This window comes from Temnothorax americanus, unplaced genomic scaffold, assembly GCF_048541705.1.
Source record: "Temnothorax americanus isolate GAGA-0224 unplaced genomic scaffold, ASM4854170v1 Scaffold45, whole genome shotgun sequence".
Classification (NCBI taxonomy): domain Eukaryota; kingdom Metazoa; phylum Arthropoda; class Insecta; order Hymenoptera; family Formicidae; genus Temnothorax; species Temnothorax americanus.
The window spans coordinates 1,093,974-1,115,677 of record NW_027509602.1 but is presented as its reverse complement, the minus strand read 5'-3'; the positions used below and the strand labels follow the sequence as shown (position 1 = coordinate 1,115,677).

At 40.6% G+C, this 21,704-nt stretch overlaps 1 long non-coding RNA gene across 1 annotated transcript in view; it reads right to left on the bottom strand.

The window, feature by feature from the left end:
• Positions 1-21,704, bottom strand: part of LOC143903269 (uncharacterized) — a 140,544-nt gene continuing 118,840 nt past the window's right edge. Inside the window, exon 6 of the long non-coding RNA XR_013258665.1 lies at positions 1-1,007. This is a non-coding gene — a long non-coding RNA (uncharacterized LOC143903269). The remainder of the gene's footprint in view (positions 1,008-21,704) is intronic.

Genomic DNA, 21,704 nt, shown 5'->3' with positions numbered 1-21,704 from the left:
TTTTTTTCGAAAACACTCTTTTTCTCTATTTCCTCACAATCTTTTTCTTATAATAGGTTCAGTTTGAATTCAAATCACTTTCTTGATCTAATATTATTATAAACAACTTATTCAGACTCTATATTTCCAATTACAAGCTTAAAATATTAAAATATTAATTAGAATGAAAATGACAATGCGACAAAGTCGAGCGGACCGAAGTGTGTCGAATTAAGGACTCGAAAATAAGTATGGCTAGCTGGGGTTAATGTTAGTAAAGATATTTTATTTTCTAATATAGCTGTTCGCCACAGATCAGTATCTCGTACATTGATCGATCGAGCAATGTTGATTCGGTCTCGCGGAAAGACTTATCGTGACATCACAAAGAGAATCCAGACGATGAAAATTTCACACGATCGAAGGCGCGCGTTTCTCTCTCTCTAGTCTCTCATCGAGAACTTTGAGCGTGTTACGCTTGATTATTGTTCCCGTGGTGAATTAGCGGCAGTCCTTAATGCGGGCAGTCCGACATTTCTTTTCCGCCTCGATATCGTTTCCAGGAATGGTTCTCACGCACGATCGACCGTATACGAATGTGATATACGTAAGGCGGCGAATTAAAATGAGGAAAAAAAACAAGGAGGCAGCGAGAGAAAAGGGGGAGTAGCCCCACGAAGGGTACACCTGCGGAGCCTCACGTGTAATTAAATAGATCGTTGTCGTTGAATACTCTCCGATACTCGCCGCTTTGTACTACGTCACTTGTGCGGAGTACCAGCGTACTCCGGTACGTATGCAGACTGTCCAATGGGGCGGACGATGGCGCCGATAGTAGTCGGCGTCGTTTCCTGTTCTCAAACGTCGCCGTTTTCCTTTCTTCTTCCCGGCTTCAATAATTTATTCTCTCGTCCGTCGTGGCGTTTGTCGAAACAGCCTTGGAATTAAGCCACTACTTATTGTTCGTGACGTATAAAAAATAAACGTCCGAACGTTAAATTGCGACGTAGATTGGTCCGATCACACTTCTGAAATAAGACAAAATAATAATAAAGCGATAAATTGTACATAAATTCGCGAATAATATAATTAGGCAAGATCGTATTCTGATTGTTTATAACAAAGATTTCCTTAATTAAAAAAAAAGTTCCTTTATTAATATTGCAAACATGATAGCCCTAGCGCACGATAGCACTACTCTTTGTGCGTTTTAGTCAGAAAATATTAGAATTGTAAACTCTCAGTATCTTTCACAGAGCGATTTAGCACAAATACACCGTTGTGTTGTCGTTTCAAGCACGTGCTGTTTTCCTTTCGCGCAACGAGGAGTTAACCGCCCGAGTATTAATCATCAAGTACACCAAACTGTCCACGCGAACGTGTCACCTGAGGCTTACAAGTAATGTCGCACGGAAAGTACGTTATACGATTCTTCTTCCCGCATCCGTTCGTGTTACAGGTGTTATACAGGTTCATCCCCTTTATACCTTCGCGAGCAACGTCTTAGGCGCGTTAGGGAAATAAGACGAATACTTGGGCAGGAAATTCTCATCGCGCACGTGCTTTGGAAAGAAGTCATCACCCCTAGCCGTTTAGGCAAGCTTAGCCAAGCACCTGCGACTTAGACTTGGCGAGTAGACGTGAGAGCGTCTAGGAGTTTCCGGTTTCAAGGATCATCGGCCCGCACAAGAGTCCTAACGAGCACTTAACGACGTATCAATCGTTTTCATCGATTCCCGGGGCATATCTCAGCCACGATCGTAGAACTTTCAAATTACGTACTCCCTGTCCCTGTAGGCAGTTGACTGATGAGTCAAAGCGTAACATAGGGGAAGCGGCTGTACGATTAATTTATATATGCTATCACAAATTTTACTGCCACAATCATCAACTGATAATGCACTCCGCGTGAGAGTTTATTGACCGTAAAACAATCGTAATCGTATATTTTGCATATATATATATATATATATATATACACTATATTACGACAAAGATCGAGGTATTCTCCGAATGTGAACATAAGTATTTACTGAAGCGAAATGAAGGATTGATCTTCTTGCGACAAGACTGTGTCCTAAGCGCGCGATGCACGCACTAAAATAAAATAAAATACAAGTTAGAAATCAAGTGTTATTTTCCCGGTGCGCCTCTTTTTGATAGAAATTGATGATTCGCAGCTGGCTGCCTTCTTAATTGTTGGATTATTGCCATCCTATTTCTCGACATGGCGGCGCACAGTAGGAATCATTTATTATTCGGCGATTCACCGTTGGCTCTTACCCGTATCATTCGCGAGCGAAATGAACATGTGCGAGCAATGAGGTGTCATTATCTTTCTGTTTGCTGTATCGCGGTGGGATAAATTAAACCGAAGTTACGGAAGACAAATTAAAATTTCGAGCATCCGAAAACATGCGCCGACAATAAAAAGAGGGAGCACGCACGGCGGGATATCGTTGCACGCTGAGAGTCGAGGAAGTTATAATCTTCCAAGTATTTATATCTGTATCTAATTATACGCGGAAGAGAGAGAAAAAGTAAGCGAGTTTAAATCTTTAATACATATGAATGTAAATATTTCTTATAAACATTAGTTAAAACTAATCTCTGTCTCTTTTTAATTCCGTTTCCATAAAGAACCGGAAATTCGATTCTAACAATATGATATGTCGTTTATTCTTTTGATGTATTGCTTAAGTGGATGAATATATTATGTACATTATAAATCGGATCTCCGGTTCTTTATAGAAACAGAACTAAAGAGAGACAGAGAGAATCAGTTTTAACTAACGTTTATAAGAAAGATTTGTATTCACATGTATTCAAGATTTAACTCGCTTGCTTTTTTCTCCTTTCCTCGCATAATTATTTATATATGTGTATATCTTTGCTTAAGTAAATTATTAGATAATTAGATATACATATAAAGATATACAGCAAAAGAATAAACGACATATTATATTGTTAAAATCGGAATGCAATGGAATTACATTGGATTCGATTTCCATCATTGAATACACTAATACGTCAAACGAAATAACACAAGTGCATAATCGCGTCTTGCATCACAATGTAAGGCTGTATAACATTGCTAAAATGATATGATGAGGACATTGAGAGCGTTTCATGTATCATGTCCGGTCTCTAACTGGGACGACAAGATATCAACAGGTGCTCCCGAAATCGCTCTCTCGCGAGAGCATTCATATCGAGCCCGCTCAGTTACAATTACTCACTCTCCTGCGCTCCATTTCGCTCGGAGGCACGGACCGCGCGAGCCGATAAAACTTACGACTATACTCAGGTCTGACTCTTCGATCAGCGAAATAACGTTTTCGGGTCAGTGAAGACGCGTTGATAACATCTTCAATAATGCTCTCTTAATTCGAAACTGTCATTCTCGTGATATAGTACAATGCAACCGATCGGACTTGCAAAATGCGTTTTCAAAGAAGAAATGAATTCGAGAAACCTCTCCGGGTTCCAAAGTGGGAACTTTACAATCGCGCGGTGGATCATTGTGCAAGCGGAGATACGGATCGTGCCTTTTTTGCATTTTGTTATCTTTTATAGTACTTTTTATCGATTTAGAATAAAAATAAATAAAACAAAATATTCAGCAAGTGCTCGCCTATTTAAACGGTGCAAGGATGACAAATTTTAAAATGCTTTCTAAATAAAAAAATCTAATATTTAAATAAAATCAAAACAAAAAATGTTATGAATATTTCGTTATATTTGCGATCTACTTCTGTACGTTTTATTACTATACAATATTGATATTCCTTGCATTTTGATCAAACGTAGATCGATATTTGTCATCGTCGAACGTGGTAAAAAATTATCCTCGCTACAGCATAATTGACACGTAGAAATTGATGGTATAATTTCTACCGTTCCATCGAACGCCGTGGTTCAACAATAATTTAACCGGAGCGAAATCAACGACATCCGTTTTATCGGGCGAGTTTCGCTCGTCGTTCCAGCGATTTGTTACGGTCGCAATCGGCATGGTCTGCGTGCCGTCGCGCGGCGTGGCGCAGCGTGTCACGAAGGGGAAAAATTATTATTAACCACCTCTTGGGTGGACACTTTCTCACCCGAAAATCGAAAGCAACCGAATCGCGCGCGGTTACAGCTTGCGTGTAATAACAGCTTTATGCGGACCCGGGCTAAATAATGCCTCCACGTTCGCCGATTCCTCTGATTCCGATTGCTCCCGGCGATCTTTTCTGGCGGTCCTCTTCCTACTTCTCCATCCCCCTCGCGCCTTTCCGACTTACTTTCTTTCGGACCAAATACCTCGTGTGATCGTCATACTATTGAGCCCCGGCCCACCAATGGCATCCGGTAATAATCGCTACGGCACGAGGGTAGTTACGCTGCCGGCCGGTCGGGTGTACATAATTCCGGCATTCAAGGACGAGAGAGAAATTTGAGGAAATCCTAATTGCGCTAATACCCTCGAATTACAATTTGCGCAAGGTGTCGATCGCAGAGATACCGCGGATAATTTCGCGTGTAACGAGCATTTTGCGCTCGCATTATATCGCATTGCTCCCGACTTACTCGTCTGAAACGCGTCGGGCGCGTTTGCGCGTTTTTCGAAAGATAATGAAGTAAACGTCTCGGAACTTTCTGCAGATAATTATTTCAAGGGAGAGAGGCACGCGATTCTCGTCAAATCGGCCGCATTTTTGGCGTCGAAACGCCGCGGGTTACGAATGCCGCGTTCCACAAATTCGATTGTTGCGCCTGTGTGTCGTTGAACTATTTACAAAAATATGTATATCGGAGCACCGTTTAGAACTGTTCACCGTGCGATTAATATTCGTTTAACGGACACTGACGAAACATATTTAATTGCGCCGAGGTATTCCGGGAACCGGCGACGTAAAAGACTCGCGATTCCGATCGGGTCGGCGCTAAAGTATGTCCAAAAGCGACTCGAAAGCCGAATCGAGCCAATCGAGCAACCGAAATATCTGATTTGCGGCTTGAACCTTCGCGGCTTCTTCTTCTTCTTCTTCTTCTTTTTCTCCCCCTTTCCTCTCATGCATTCGACGAGGCACGCACTTGCAGCTGTAACGCCATTTACGGCTCCTCCGCTGCAGCACGTGGTACGTTTTTTTACAAGGTACGACAACGTCGTGTCCACTTTTGACGAACAACGCCGATTATTCGGCCGGTTTATACCTCCTTCCCTCCCTTACTTTTTTATGTTAACGACGTATAAACAAGCCGGCCTTTTTGCATTGTGTCCGACTCTGTATGCACCGCGAAGATTATACCCGTTCGCGTAATGTTCGTTAAAAAAAAAAAAAAAAAAAAACACATCGGCCGTCGAGAATTACGGCCGCTGATTCTTTGCAAAATTTTCATCTTGATTTCTTACACGAGCGATTGTCAAGTCTGACAATGAGAGATTGGAATATCTTCATATCTTATTATTTTCTCCAAAACTCAATACTTTTGTAACTTGTAAAGTGTGATTAACTCAACAACGCATAATTTTTCGGTGGAAATTAAAAATATATCGATAGGACACCAACAAATGCATAATTTCTATACATTTGCCTTTGTCTCTTTACGTCTTTGGCATTACGTCATCGTTTCTCTATATCTTTGTTCTTATATCTTTCATTTAGTTAACGACAACGCCGCCTTTCGCGGCATCCCGACAAACGAGATTCGCATACGGGCTGCGCGCGGTAATTTACGAGCGGATTACGCGAGTGCGAATAAAAAAAGTCCGTAACGTTTTCACTACCGTTATATACGCCAACCGAATTAAAGCGCGACGCGCGCTGCACGCAACCGGAAGCGTCCCCGGGCAGCGGCAGTTCGCGCGGAGCGGTTCTAGTCCAGTCACTATGTACAAAAAAACGGATTATAAAAGACATAATTCTGACCCAGGATTTTTCTTTTGGGGGGTGTTGGGGGGCTCAAGAAAAGCTTAATCTCAAGTTTTCGACCTCTGTTTCCCGCTTGCTTTTTTTACGGGAGTAAAAAATGTGAAAAAATGGTTTTTCCGCGATAACTCGGTTTCTAATAAAGTTACAAGGTCGAATCGGAGCTCATTTTAAAGCTTTTTTTACGCTCTACAAATTATGTCGTATGACATTTTTACGTATGATCGATTGTTTTCGAGACATCGAACGAGAAAGGGAAATAAAAAAGTATGAGAGAGATATATTTAGTTTTTTCTTTTTACTCATTATTGTCGTCCGAACTTGCAAAAATGCTTCAAATAAAACTTGTAGAGCGTAAAAAAACCTACAATTTTTATTTGTTATTTATTTTATTTCGTTGAAAATTACGCCTTGTAGAACGCCTCAAAGTGGAGAGTCGTCGTCATCGCGTTAGCGGCGCGTTGGTTACGTCGATACGCGGCACCGAACGCTTTCGCTAAGATTTCCGACTTCATTGACGCAAATAAGTAACATAATAGGTGTTTTTTATAGGATTTTTCCCGCTCTACAAGTTACGTTCAGTGATATTTTGGCGTACGATCGATAGTTTTCGAGATATCGAAAGAGAAAAGGAAAAATTGAGCATTTTTGTTCGTTTTTTTCTATTTTATCGTTTTTCGCACACGAATCTGTATAAACGCTTCAAATAAAACTTGCACAGCAATAAAATTCGTAAAATGTTTTTATTTATTACTTTAATTTCGTTGAAAATTCCATATCGCACTACGCCTCAAAGTTGCAAATAAATCTTGCAAAGCCTGAAATTATTGTAGCTATTTTGAAACCGTCAAGTTTTCTTAATTACACTTACCGTTTCATTGAAGAATACATGAAAGCGTGCAGTTTTATATCTAAGTGACAATATTTGTGAAGTAAGTTTATAAGAAAGAAATACTTTATCGCTGACGCGATGGCGACGACTCTCCACTTTGAGGTGCTCTACAAGGCGTAATTTTCAACGAAATGAAATGAATAACAAATAAAAATTGTAGGTTTTTTTACGCTCTACAAGTTTCATTTGAAGCATTTTTGCAATTTCGGACGACAATAATGAGTAAAGAGAAAAAACTAAATATCTCTCATACTTTTTTATTTCCCTTTCTCGTTCCATGTCTCGAAAACAATCGATTATACGTAAAAATGTCATACGACATAATTTGTAGAGCGTAAAAAAAACTTTAAAATGAGCTCCGATTCGACCTTGTAACTTTATTAGAAACCGAATTATCGCGGAAAAACCATTTTTCACATTTTTTATTCCCGTAAAAAAAGCAAGCGGGAAACAAAGGTCGAAAACTTGAGATTAAGCTTTTTTTGATCCCCCCAACACCCCCCAAAAGAAAAATCCTGGGTCAGAATTATGTCTTTTTTAAATGTACATAGTGACTGGACTATTCGCTCCGGGACGCGCGGGGACCGGGGACAATCGGGCGCGATCGCGAGGCACGAAGAAGCCGAGAAGCGGCCGATATTCGATCATGTCTCTTTTACGACAAAGCGTAAGTCAGCTAGCTGCGGCCTTCGACTTTCGCGAGGACGACTCTTAATTAGACACGGCGCTGCTCTGAACTTAAGCCAGGGAGCGGCAGCGCGTTAACCGCGCGAAAGAGATATACCGGCCGCACCACGCTCGCGTGTGTACTCGCGTGTATATACCGGTTTAATTAATAAGGAGAAGGCTGGTCGCGCGCGAACCGAGAGACAGCTGCCGTCGCGGAGGCACGAGTGCCGCCCACTTCGATTCGTCTTGTTCCCTCGCTCGCCCGGTTTCCGAAGACGTTCGAGAAACACGTGCCGTACCGGTAGGTACCGATCGCCACGCGGATTCGTTTACCCACTGACTGACGAGTGGTGATGTTTAACAACATTCTAAATTGCCTTTGCTGCGCGATCGCCGCAGTGAAAAAGATTCGCAGATTAAGAATAACGGTCATTTCAGCAATTAAATCTTTAGATAAAAGATTTTAAATTGAGGAGAAATTTATCATTGTTATGTAAAAAGAATGTATATTGCATATATATTTATATACACTGTTTATAGGTACTCGATTTGAGTAACTTATTTTAATCATTCTTATAGATCGTTATTGCCTTTACTCAATATATCGTTAATTTAACTATAAAAACAATGTCAATTTAATTTAAAAATATATAATGAACCAATGATGTGTTAAAATAATACTCCGTTGTGTTAAAATAATTTTTGACATACATAGTAATTAAAAATAACAAAATGTTATTTGACTCAAAGTATTGGTTTAAATTTATCATTATCATTTAATATATATATTTAACAATGTATATTTATTATTAAATTTCTTTCTGTATTATTATACTTTGTGTATTACATTATATATATAAATAATAAGTATTTGATGTTTTTAAGAAACAAAATATTCTGTATTGTAATACCTTCAAAATTTTATTGCGCCGTCTTAGATATCTCATGTGTATTCTTTGCAGTTTATAAAGTGTATAAGTTTCTTTTAAGTTAATAGTTGATTAATAATGATATTAATTACATACTTAACGTACAAACGTATACAATATCTTCCTATAAGATCGTAAATAATGTTAATTATGTGTATTCGTATACTCGCATTTTCGAGAACATAAATACATAATCACTCAGACATGTTAGTGCGGTTTCTCACAAAAATCTCTCGGATAAAGTGTACCAGACGAACAGGCGTTATTCAGCCGTCAATCACGCGAATCTATATCTTTACGGGTCTCCCGAATCTCCTTCTCGTAAGTATCCTTCTTCGCGAGACCATTAAGCAGGCGAGATTACTATCGTGCGCAACGGCACGAGTGTGTTTACCGCGTGCGCCACTTGTTGCACGCGTACTTACGCACGCGCCACGCGCAGCAGCCGTTCGAATTTCTCTTTCGATACACGGACGCGGGCCGCACGCTGTTTTTTAAATGAAGCAATAATATATCTATCGTACGTTCGCGCAAACGCACTCGTATGCGCATCGCGTACGCGCTGGGAATTTGCTCCGTTTTTCTCAGCCTATTTTATTCTTCGCTTCTGCTCTCATCTGCCTTTCTTTTTCTCCCGATTCAATCGTACCTGGACTATACCTGCTCGACCTGCTCTCGACTTTCGAGTGATTCGTATATAAAGCTTATAAGGGGTGAGAGAGATCTCGCGGTGTAATACTTCGCTTTAACTTTTCATTCGTCTCGTGAAAAAAGCTTCTGTGTTATACCGAACATTTTTATATGGAATATGCCGTTATAATATTTAAACGTTTAACTTGACGCTTCCACGATATTATTTTGGGTTGTAATGGAAAAAATAAAAGTAACATTATCTGCAGTTACAATCGGAGTTTGCAAAAGTTATTATATTCCAAATCTTTTTATCATTCGTCAACAGACGGCATGTGTCCATTCTATAGAATAAATTAAATAAAAAAAATACATCTGTACCAGAGAAAGAGAAAAAGAGAAAGAAAGTTTGATGCATCGTACAAATGTAATATCAATTTCAACACGTGGTGCGATCACAGATCTATCGATAGCACGTCGGAGAGCAGGGAGATTTCAATGCTCCTATATATAATGCAGATACACGAGTTTAATGCCGTTTCACAATCGCTTAGCCGCCTTGAGATACACCGGTAGTCAATGCTATATATCGCGGATACAGGTTGCGCAATTTCGTCGAATAATATTTTCCGGCCACGTGTGTGTCCCACCTCGCGCGGCTCGCGCTCGCAGATGCTGCGGTGGCACGCCGCTTCGCGCCGCGACCACACGGCCACGGCGCGGCGGGCGCGGCGCCGTAGCACATATGCGGCGATTCGGCGAACGCCACTCGCTCTCCGCACGCGATTCCATAGCTCCGAGCAGATTTTCTCCTGGGCTGCTCTCCGTTCGCGTCTCGTGCAATCCACCGTACCCTCCCCATTCCCGATCTCAAGTTTGCAATATTATTTGCACGTATATTGTCGGGCGGCTTGAACGCGCGTCTCAAAAGAGGGTCTCGAAACACGGTTGCATACGTTGTTCTTGTAGCTGCGGGCTCGTTTTCTCTTTTGGAGGATCCCCCTGACGAAGGGGGAAGAAGATAGAAAAGAAAAAAAGAAAGGGGGAAAAGAAAACCGTTTTTTCGAACGGAGTCATCGCGCGCCGTCGGCGTGCCCGGGCGACGCCGGGGCCCCTCGTAATGATACCGATGCGCGGCCGATAATTGTGATAATTTCATTATTATCCATCAGGTATAGCCGCCTTTATATTCGCGCGTCGCAACGATTTATCGCCTTCTTCGCCGCGCATCGACGCCACTCCGCAATTAGGCTAATGCCATTTACGTGCCCGGACTCGCGCGTGCCGCGTGAAACGCGTAATACGAGAAACATGTAAGAATGGTGAAGTACGTTGCAAAGTGCCGATGATATCGTGTCTCGGAAACGGTGCATCGCGCTTGATTGCTGCACCATCGTGGAAAAGATCGAGAATCGGCGATAAAAGAATGATAATAACATCAGCAGAGTGAAAAAAAGCCTGTTTTTTTTCCTCTAATGGCGAAATGCTAATTCGCACTTAAGAGAAAAACGAGAAATGAGAGATATTAGTAACCATTTAAAAAATTGTAGTGCCAATAGGCGGAGAATAAAGTGGCAAATAGCTATGACCTGGTTTTGCGAAATACAACAAATTGTGTAGATACCACATCTTTGAAATAATCGTGTAATATGTTGCATTAAATGGCGAGAATGCGTAATTTTGTGCAAAATATACAGAAAACAAGAAAGCATATCAAATCAAAAGTTATATATTCGTAAATACGTAAAATAATCTATCTAAAAAATAATAATTAGCTAGTGTAAAGAGACTCACAAAGAATCGAACTCAAAGAATAAAAACTTATGTTAAGGTCCATGAAGCCTAATATATATATTTTAGGGGCTTCATGGCCCGTTAATAAATTTTTTATTCTTTGAGGTTGAATCTATATACATAATCTTCTTATAAGAAATTCAACTTTTTTTCCTTGATTAAACTATATTCACAAGCAAGTTTTCTTTATTTAACGCGATATAATCTCATTCAAGATTTCCACGTTGAAACTAAATATATTTTCAAACTAAGTATATCCCTTCTTTCTCTCTCTCTCTCTCTCTCTCTCTCTCTGTGTGTGTGTACACGAAGAGAATATCATAATCGAGTATAAATTACACATGAAATATATTGGAATAAAGCGAAAGTGAAAATTATATACGAAAGGTACAAACTTTACGAATAAGATGAAAGAAGATACAGATTATAGGATTGATAGAATTTATATTTTATCCTTATACTACTTAGACGTCAAAAATCACATGCTTGTATACATAAATTTAGAAAGGGGAAATATACGTGGCATATAAATAGCAATAATCGCAAATATACCGTAAAGCCCGTATAAGTACTTATCCGCGTAAAGCTCTTCTACATCTATCAAAACAAGGTGAAAGGCGGTAGGAAGTCCATAAATGCGAGCGCAAAACTACGATCAAATTTACCATATCCCCCGAGAATTTATGTCCGACACATATCACGTACGGACGTACTTTCGAACAGATCGCGTAAGAGTCGTAAAATAGTTGCCGGAAGTGAAGCCGCCTCTGTGTATAGTACTGCGGTGGACGGCATATTAACGTCGTGAAATTCATGCGCGGTGATGCGAGAGCGAGAAATCGTCGGATCGATGCGTCGAAAACGCGCCATTCGAGCATTAAATTTGCACGTTTATTGATATTGCGATCGCTTGTATAATCTTTACGTGCCGGGGCCGCGCTCGTAAATTAAGCGTTAATAAAATTATCGACGCCTTAATTGACGTGAGCGGTTCGCGCGAACGAGCGATTACGAGGAGTCGGGGAACCGCGTGGCGACCGACGAATCGTGGACGACGTCCCGGCGACTCTCGAAGAAAATCACGCATATATATATGAGTACACGACGCACGTATTATCGTTAATACGATTTATGTTCAACGGATCGTGCGCGCGCAAAACGCTCGGATCGAGGATCGATATCCGGTCCCGAGCGGGGCCCCGCAGAGCCCGCGTTTCCCGTTGCCTGCAGCAGCAGCAGCAGCAGCAGCAGCACGCGAGTCGAATCCCCCTTCCGTCGCGCAGTACGGTGAATCGGGTGTAACCGCGTGTAACGAGTACCTATCTCTTTCGCTGCTGCGACAGCTGCACGCACCGCACGCGCATCGCGCGCCGTGAAAGTGTCGGACGTTTTTCGCGACACCACGCGAGAGAGGAGAAATCGGGGATCGTGCCGGTGCAAGAAGCGACGCGTGTGCACGTTGCTGTTGCTGCTCCTCCGGGGGTGCGTGGATGGAATTCATTAACGCCCGTTTAAGGCGCCTGTCGCAAATGCGACACGGCACGATACGAGATACGATGCGACAAAACGCGCGACGCACCGGCCGGGCCGGGCCCGTGTCGCGCGTGCTAGCTTCGCACCCGGCTGCCGATTATTATTCGATTACGTAAAAGCACAAGGATATACACGCATGTTTTTACGTGTCGCGAAGCTACACGATAACCGGAGAGCCATGAAACATGTGGCCCAAATAAGTTTGCCGCGTTTTAGTTTATGAAATGAGATCTTGAAATAGATTTGGGGAAATATCTTTTTTCATAATTCTTTAAGAAAAAAATATATTTCTATTAACTGAAATAATACGTCTTAATAATAAATACGAAATACGTCTTTCCGGAAAGACGTTATATATATTGCCAGTCAGGTCGATTTAAATTACTTTAATTGTTATTCTATATACTGGCGAAAGAAATTTATTATTCTGAAATAATACAGTTTTTACAGGTAAATAATTGAAATACAGCTGCAACTAACCTTTGTTCGTAAATAGATTCTATCATTATATAAATAGATTCTTCAGCATTACGCGGCTTTATGCATTTATTTGCAGCATTTGCAGGCGCAAATATTTGCGACTGATCGCCGATCCCGTTTGCGTTGTATACCTTTCGCACGATCGCGGCTGTTCGGGGCTGGATACGCACGAAATTTTTACGAGTCCCACGCTTTCAGATGCGATCCGTTGTTTTTCCGATTTCGTCGCTCAGTTTTATTACTATATAGCGTCCGACTTTTACGTGTCAATTAGTAAGCATGCTCGTCACTGCCCATAAATATAGCACCTTGCCTCGGGCCAATTATTCAGGTTACGCGGGAATATTATTTCGCGTAAGATTGCGCATATATACATATATATATATATATATATATATATATATATATATACACACACACACGAAATTTTATCGATTCTGGACCGTGCGTGCGAGTTCGTTAAAGCTAGTGGGTTCGTTAGCTCCGATAATCGGCGGCCCACCTCGCTCTTTCCGCGCACCTTACAGTGAAATTTCTGCACCGCATACTGACCGCCGCGGGAAAGAACGTGCGATCTCGTTGGCCGGTTTCGCAAACCCGGCAAACCGGACCCCTATAACGTTTCCTTTATAGCGTATGTTCGCGGCCCGATATATTTAATGCGCAATTAACGGCAATGTCTTTATATCCGCCAGTCACATCTCCACGATAAGTGCGCGGTAATCGACAAAGAGGTGCTCTCGGGTGTCCGATGCTGATGACGCTTTAATCTGCGTAATACACGCACACACACACACACACACACATTCTCTCTCTCTCTCTCTCTTTCTCTCTACCCCTTCTACATATTTATATTATAATAGGATGGGAATGTCATTAACGGGAGCGGTTGCTGGATTGTGCGTTCATTCGCACTGCTTTACGTGACGCGATGCAAAGTGCATGCACGTATAACGTAAAGTATAGTAATTTTGTATACACTTGCGGATGATTAAAATATAAGGAAAGAAGCTACAAATTTTTCGCCCGACACACACACGCGTAGGATATTTTTTGAGAGAGCTAATAACGAGTTTTCGCTGCATTATCCGGGACGGTAACGAGAAGACGTTAAAACGAGTTAAGGAGAATGAATAATAAAGCGTGTAAGAGTAAGATACAAGTTCGAGATAGCCTAGTATAGCGTATACGTCACATTATGTTAATTGATTGACGGTTGAACATGCGAAACTATACGCATGGTTTTTCTTATACAGCTAGCTAATATCCCGAACGGCACGTCGACTGATCAGATTGATCAGCAATCGAGGACGCGCGTTTCGATGCATCACGAGGTATTCCCGAATCGAAACGTAGTTTACGATGCAGTTTAAAATCGCGGAGCTCCATCCAACTGGTCTCAGCTCAGACCGTCGTCGTCCTCTCCGAAAACGTGAACCCCGAGGATATGGGTCAATCTCCCGGCTAATGGAGAGAATTAACCCGGTAAGGTATCGTCGTTTCTGTGGACTGTTCTCCACCCACGGTTCCCGATTTTCGACCGTTTGCCGCCACCGCCGTCGCGACTCGGTTGCTGCTGGGTGATTTTCACTTTCTATCAAATTCATAAAGTCGCCGCGCCGATTACCGATCGCTAACGGGGATGCATCGCGTGCGTCGGAGATGCCGCGGCGCGTGCATCTCGTGAAAAATTCGGCGAGCATGCCGCGAATCTCGATCGCTCCTAGCAAGGGCTTGGCAGCATTCAACATTTCAGCGCGATTGTGATACATCTTATGTGTGCCATCGGCAGAAGACGGAGTTACGTATGTAACATACAAACCTGTCGACGTGTCTTGCGGAACATTTGCCGCGCAATGAGCGATATTTGTGGAAGATTAATAATGCACTGTAGAGAATGATATACTTATATATTTTTGAAATATATTTGTATTTTAGAAGTAAAGGATCGTATCTCCAGTTTTTGTCAAAATGGAGTTAATATACTTTTCAATAGAACAGGAGCCTAAATTGTATGATGGGAGCTTAAATTGTATAAAGCGTCTTATATGTCTATTATTACTAGTTGATATAAGGTAAAATATTTAGGAAAAGTCGTATTGAAAATTTTTATAGTGTTAATTATTAATTATTAAAAATATCAAGAATAGGTAAACGGCGATAAAAGAGGTTCATTCAATTATTCTTCTTATACAACATTCCAATGCAACGGTACCGAGATTCCTGCGAATGATACTTTAACACGCGTCATCGCACATTTTCTCAAGTACCTAGCTCGTCAAGATGAAGACGCACGTTTCGCAGCCCGCGGCTGCGTTTGCATTTAGTCGTCATTCACGATTAACGTATATCGCCTCCGCTGGCCGGTCCGACGAGCGTGTTTTGCCGCCCGGGAGAAGCTGTCCATACCTGTGAAATTCATGCACGATCGCGGACGGTAACCACGACCAGCGACAGTGATGAATGGACGAAGGAAGATTTCGTTGAGATTGCGTCACGCTGCGCCGCGGCGCGTCGCAAGCGCGACTTGCGGCGTTCGCCACGTCCCGGCGACTGTTTTTCGGCGGTGGACCCGTCTGAAAACTGTAAACCATCAATTTTTTGGTTTCACCGAAAACGATGAATATAACGGAAAAACCACGAATGACGAGAGACCGCCTCACGAAGGCCGAATTTCTTTCGCCAATTTCCATCGGTTACTTACGTTAAAAACGCGGATTGAATAAGAATTAAATAAATCAGAAATTTTTTGGCGGTGATAAACATCTCGTTCAATATTGAAAGTAATGAATTAAATACCATATTTACCATACATAAAAACCAAATAACCAAGTAATATTAACTGACCACACGAGATATTATGTTATATTTCATTTTTTTTCTTTTACAAATTCTTCGTGAAGAAAATTTGAAGTAAATATCTTCTTAACAATAATTTGAGCGACCGCCACTTTCAACTTCTTTTTCATTTAGCGTAAATTAAAAATATATTTAAAAAAATAATTAACATAAAGATTGATCGTGCGTAAATGACATTGCAATTGTAATGAGCAAGAGTCCATTAAAAAATATCTCCCCTTTGCCATCGGGGTCTCCTCCGAAATGAACTACGCACACAACGTGATAATTAGAAGAGAGACTGGAGAACTTAACGATAAATTATCTCGTCGTTTCGTTCGGGAAGAGTTATTACGTCGACGCCGCTTTGCTTCGAGAGGAAAATATATATCGGGCTACTCGTAAAGAAAAAACTCAAAACGCGAGACGCGATGCTCGACAAATTACGCACGCGCGCGCGCGCACGTCCATGTTGTGCCGCGAATGCAGTTGCTGCGTGATGTATGTATACGTTGTAAAGAATGCACATATATGCGTTGATACATGCGTAAGCGGTGACGCAGTGATTGATGTTGCTACGCATCAAACTTTTCTTCTCGCGTCCACTTGTGGGTTCTCTCCTTCTCTCTCTCTCTCTCTCTCTCTCTCTTTCTCTCTTTTCTTTCCGCTCTCGTCTCCTTCACGTGCGAGAGGACGAGCGTGAGCGCGCTGCCACACGCGAGCAGGAACTGGAGCCTGAAGCCGGGAATGCAACCAAGCAGCTGCTGTTCTGGCAGCGATTCTTGTAATGCCACCGCGATGAGAATAACTCGCAGGATAATTACCGCCGCGCCTCTTTCATCTCGCGTCGCCGTTCCCCGCCTTCCCGCGTTAGTCTCTTCCGAAACTTGCGTTTTATATCGGCGACGCGCATCCGCGCGTCCCGCGTCTGGATGCCGCCGAGAGATGCTCGGCGTTTTTATACTCCGGCGAAAATTATGACTGGTAGCATAACGGAGGCCGGGGAAAGACGAGGAAGAGAGAAATGTGGACGTTGTGGATGTGATTTCTACGAACGAAGTAAGTAGCTCTCGTTCCTTTTTTCGCGGAGATAAGGGATATTTAAATTCCTGCGGTGAAAATATTTTTACGATTTATGGTATAAATCATAAGAATGTATTCTTTCGTACAAAAAAAAACATTCTGTTGTAAAGTTTGTAAAATTTAAGTACTACATTATTTATTACTAAAAATTTAGAATCGACTTTTTGATATTTTAAATTTTGACATTTTAAATTGTGCATTAAAATATCAGAATTACAATAATATTTTTGTAAAATACAAAAAACGTATGAAATATTTTTAAATAAAAATAACACAATTTCCGTCATAATGTTAGAATATATTATTTTTTTGGTTATCTTTTAACACGCATTAAACGCTTTTGATTGTTTCTGTTATGACCTACTATTTTTTGCCGTCGTTGCATTCATTTGATCATGAATTCGCTTGTCGGGCTTAAAAAGTAATCGGATGCAAATACAAGCATCCTGTTCAGAATTAGATGAGACCATAATCTGCATGCGCTTCCTGCCATGAGGACTCCCATATGAGTACCTTGTCACCTCGGATAATCCGATCCGAATTTCTGAATTAAAATGCTCCGCGTGTTGTGCAACGACGTTATTCGACAGCGTAATTAATTACCTTCCACGAAGCAGTTCCGATATTGTTACAAGGTATAGCTGTTGTAATGCTAATGTTACACATATCTTTTTTTCATTAATCGGAAATATTTCTAACAAAATATTATTAGAGCAATATAATTAGAATTTATATACTCGATTCTTTAACTATACGTTTGAATTGAAAAACGTTATGAGCAGCATCATTTACATTGACATGCATGAGGTTTCCGACGGCGAGAGAGTATGAAACATTAAATCAGCAAACTGTGTTAAATCGAATCGGCAACGTGTTTACTCACGATTGTGCAACCTTCTCACGTCCTCAGTTCTCTCCTCGCTCGCGAAAATCTCCTGTGAACCGAATCGGTCCGCTCCAACCATAATTAGCAATTTCAACTCCGTCACGTAATTAGCGAACCGCCGCCGTTCGGCTTCCGCGGGGCTTCACTTATCTCGACGAAAAGTAAGGAGGGCCCACCTCCGACACTCACATCGGTAACGAGCACTTAAAACTGTACCTTGCGCGATTCGCACTTTTTATTATTTCTCGCGGGATTCGCCGGGATCCGCACACGGTATGCCGATACCATTACGTGTTAATCATAGTGAGAGCGCATTAACGTCTTATGCTCGATTTTCGAAAATTTACCGGCGCTTTTTCTCGCCACGTCTCTTTTATTAACCTACATCGTCGCAACGATGCGCGGAGCGAAATCATCGTTTTTTTTTTTTGCGCTTAAGACGCGTAGTATTGATTCGGCGAAGAAATTGGTAAACAACTCAGAACTCCTTCGAGTTCTGACGTAGAAGATTATTCTCTCTATTTTGTGTAAAATTAAGAGAAACCCTTCCTGCAGCAACATCTTTATCGCGTTGAAAAATTTAGCTAAAAGTGAAAAAAAAGAGAACGCGGGTTAATATGAGCCAATAAAAATTATATTGTTGATGCACGACGGCATCGTTTGATCAGGAATAATGACGACATTGGATTAATTTGTGCGCAATAATTCTGACACTCGCGGAGCTTCGCAAATTAAGTTACGTAATTTGGCCTGTGCTTTCATCTGCAAGAAAATGAGTCAATCAATTCTACAATATCCTCTGCCGCAGTCCTCCTTTCTTCCTCCTGCCCAGTACCTCGCCGCACTACTGCATGGTTATCTTTTCGAGCAGACAAAAATTATTTTTGACACACTCATAAAATTTCTGATAATTGCAATTTCGATATTTCGATTTATACATGCAACGTGCTTATTTAAAAAGGTAAAAGTTGAATGAAATAACGAATTAAATGGATTAAGCATTTTATAAATATGTATAAAGATATACGTATTCGTTACTTTGGTGTTGACTTACTACGTATACGTGTATATGAATTATAATATATATATTATTGTTGCCGATTCGCGTATAACAAACAGTCAAAAAACAAAGTAATAATTCGCTTTTACAATTATTCCATATATATTCATCACTTTAACATTTTATTAACTCTCGCGGACAACGTTAACCGACCGACTTTAATTGCCACGTCTTACTTAGGAAGTGCCAAGTGCCACTGTGTATATTTTTATGGATGCAATTACGCAAGAAGGAAGAAGTGGGATGAATCGTAATAATAAAAATCAGTCATGTCTCGTGGCAGGTGCCGCATGATTGGATTGATTATTGTGGCGTGTAATTCTTTGTGCTTTGCTTAAGATTCATCATATACATTTATACTTCATCTGCTATGCGTCCTATCAAACCTAACAGGTCATAGCACTTTCTTTGTATCTTCAAAAAGATTAGTAATATTAAGGGCATTTTATAATGCAATCTGTTGAAAATTCACTTAAAAATTAAAAAGTATCTCTAGAACGTTAAACGAATTAATGGAAATTTAGTTTTAATGATTGGTTTCGTTTCGATCTTAATGTTTTATTAAAAACACGCGGGATATAATTTACATATACATTTTTTATTTTATGCGTTCAATCATCGGCAATTTATCTTTATCATTCGGTTTATTTTTACCATGTGCTCTAATTAGGTCTCGAAATGCTGAAGTTATGTTTGGAGTTATGACGAGTTCTATACTTTGGAAGATTATCAGGTTGCACGTCATATGGCTGGCTCCAGCGATTCCTTAAAAATTCAACACGGAGATTAATAGAGCGTAAAATTTGACCGCTGTTTTGAATAAGCTGTAAAGTCGTGCGGGATGGTCCGGCTTAGGAGAATGGGGACCCGTATGTCGCCTGAAGGCTACATGTGTCGCTTTGGAATCGACGGGCGTACCGCTCCGCCTAGCAATCGCATATTCAATATTCAGCCTCCGATAATGACATCATGAATGGCGCTTCTTATCATGCTACGTGCCTCAAGGAATCGAAAGTAGTCAAACAATTTGCTTTTAATGAAATACAAGAAGAAGAGAATTAAAAATACTTTCTCAAGTATAATTTGTCATTAACTTTGTTATTAAGAAATTAATCTATAAAGAGTAAGTTAAGCGAAATTAATTTAAAGATTAATTGAGCTTTGCTTTCCACAAATATATCTTAAATTAAAAATTATCTGTAATATGTATCGAGTAATTGTTAATCGCAACCCGTCGCGTCGCGTAAAAGAGTCACGGTCGGTCTCGCTCCGCGTGTACTTGGCGCGAGACACTACCGTGTCTCTTGATTAGATAAAAGTATTTTGTGCTGATGGAAGAAACTCCAACAAAGGAATTCTTTCGAAGGACAGCTGTGTCGGATTTGAATTTCATGCTTATCTAAATAGGTCAGTGTTGTAAAATCTGCACTGTGAATCGGTTCTTTCTTATATCGCTAATTTGGTATGTCGCGTCATGTGTCGTTGGTCAATAACAGAAAAAGGAGTCGCTCCTTAAATTGCATTACGCTAAAGCATTCAATTCTCGTATTCTGTTATTTCTCGTGTGTGCGATTTCACGATTTCGTGTCGCAGCGTTCGTACCAATACCGCAAAAAGCATGGAAAGTTCGGGGTCCTTCATGAAATATTTATTAGATTTAATTAATTGGTCAATAACTTGTTCTAAGTTAAATCGTAAAAAGCGTAAATCTTGAACGAAAATTATTCGAAGGAAATTTATGGAGGAGCGTTTCTTAATTTTGTGCATCTTGTTTTATCGATTTCTGTATCTGTAGTTAAAAAAAAGGCAGAAAAATAAAATCGTTATTTTTATACATGTCAATTCTTATGTGTAATTTTCCGTGCCTGATTTCTCAAATAAATCATTTTCAGAATGACAAAATTAATTCTAAATTAAATCAGTATGTGTAAAAACATCTACATAAATTGTAAATATATATTTTTCCGAATTTCATTTATAATCTATTCAAGTACCGAAGCACGGGCCTCGAAGCTAAACTTGATCAGATCGATCAAGGAAGTAGTGCATGTATCATTAGCGCCGTACGTATATTACTGCCACCAAAGGCGTCGTACAAAGTTAATCTTCAAGACCACGCGAAAGTTACTCTGTAATTGGCCTCATAATTCAATTCAGCCAGCGAGTTTCTCGGAAATTTTCGCCAGTATCGCGAAGCCACCTGACACCGATTTGATATCAATTTGTCGATGAAATTTCCGAAATTGGCCGCGATATATTATTTATCGTTTTATCAGTCACTTTCAACATATGCATAGAAAGCAATTATTAATATGTTGTTGTTGAATACTCGCGAAATATGCGCGCTGAAATCTGTAATAAAATTATTCTAAATATAAATTAAAAAGTAATTATGTAGTAATTATTTGCATAGTAATTCTCGTTGTTGTAGAACAGTTATTGTAATCTGAACACCGAAAATAATTAATTTAATCAACAAATAATAAATTTATTTTCTCTCAAGTCAAACTCGTGAAAAGATTCGCAAAAGATTAAAATGTCGCACGATCGAAATTATCACATGCATGCATGCATATTTTGATCATTAACAGCGGATTAGTATGCGTGTATGTGCATTTTCTGCGAAACGTTCAATCGACCGGAAATGATCGATAAATGCGACACTGCACTCTCATTTATTAAAGTTGCATTGATTTATAGAACGTCGCGCGTACTTTGCGAGGACGGTTATTTATCTGCGCGCACGTAACGGTACCCGGTTCGTACCTCGAATCAATTCTCTTCTCCGTGCGCGGCGGGCGAAAAGTAGGATTCGCGCGCACTTAACGCTGCGCGTCTCTCGTATTCGCTCCCTTGATTATTATCAGTATCGCGACCGATTAATTATTCCGGCGCGGCGGCGACGGCGACGGCGAGATACTCGCGTTTTAAAAGACCCCCTTTTCCCTTCGTTTAAAAATACTCGCGTATCGAATTACTTCCGTAATACGTTCGTGCATTACTCTTCGGCGAGGTC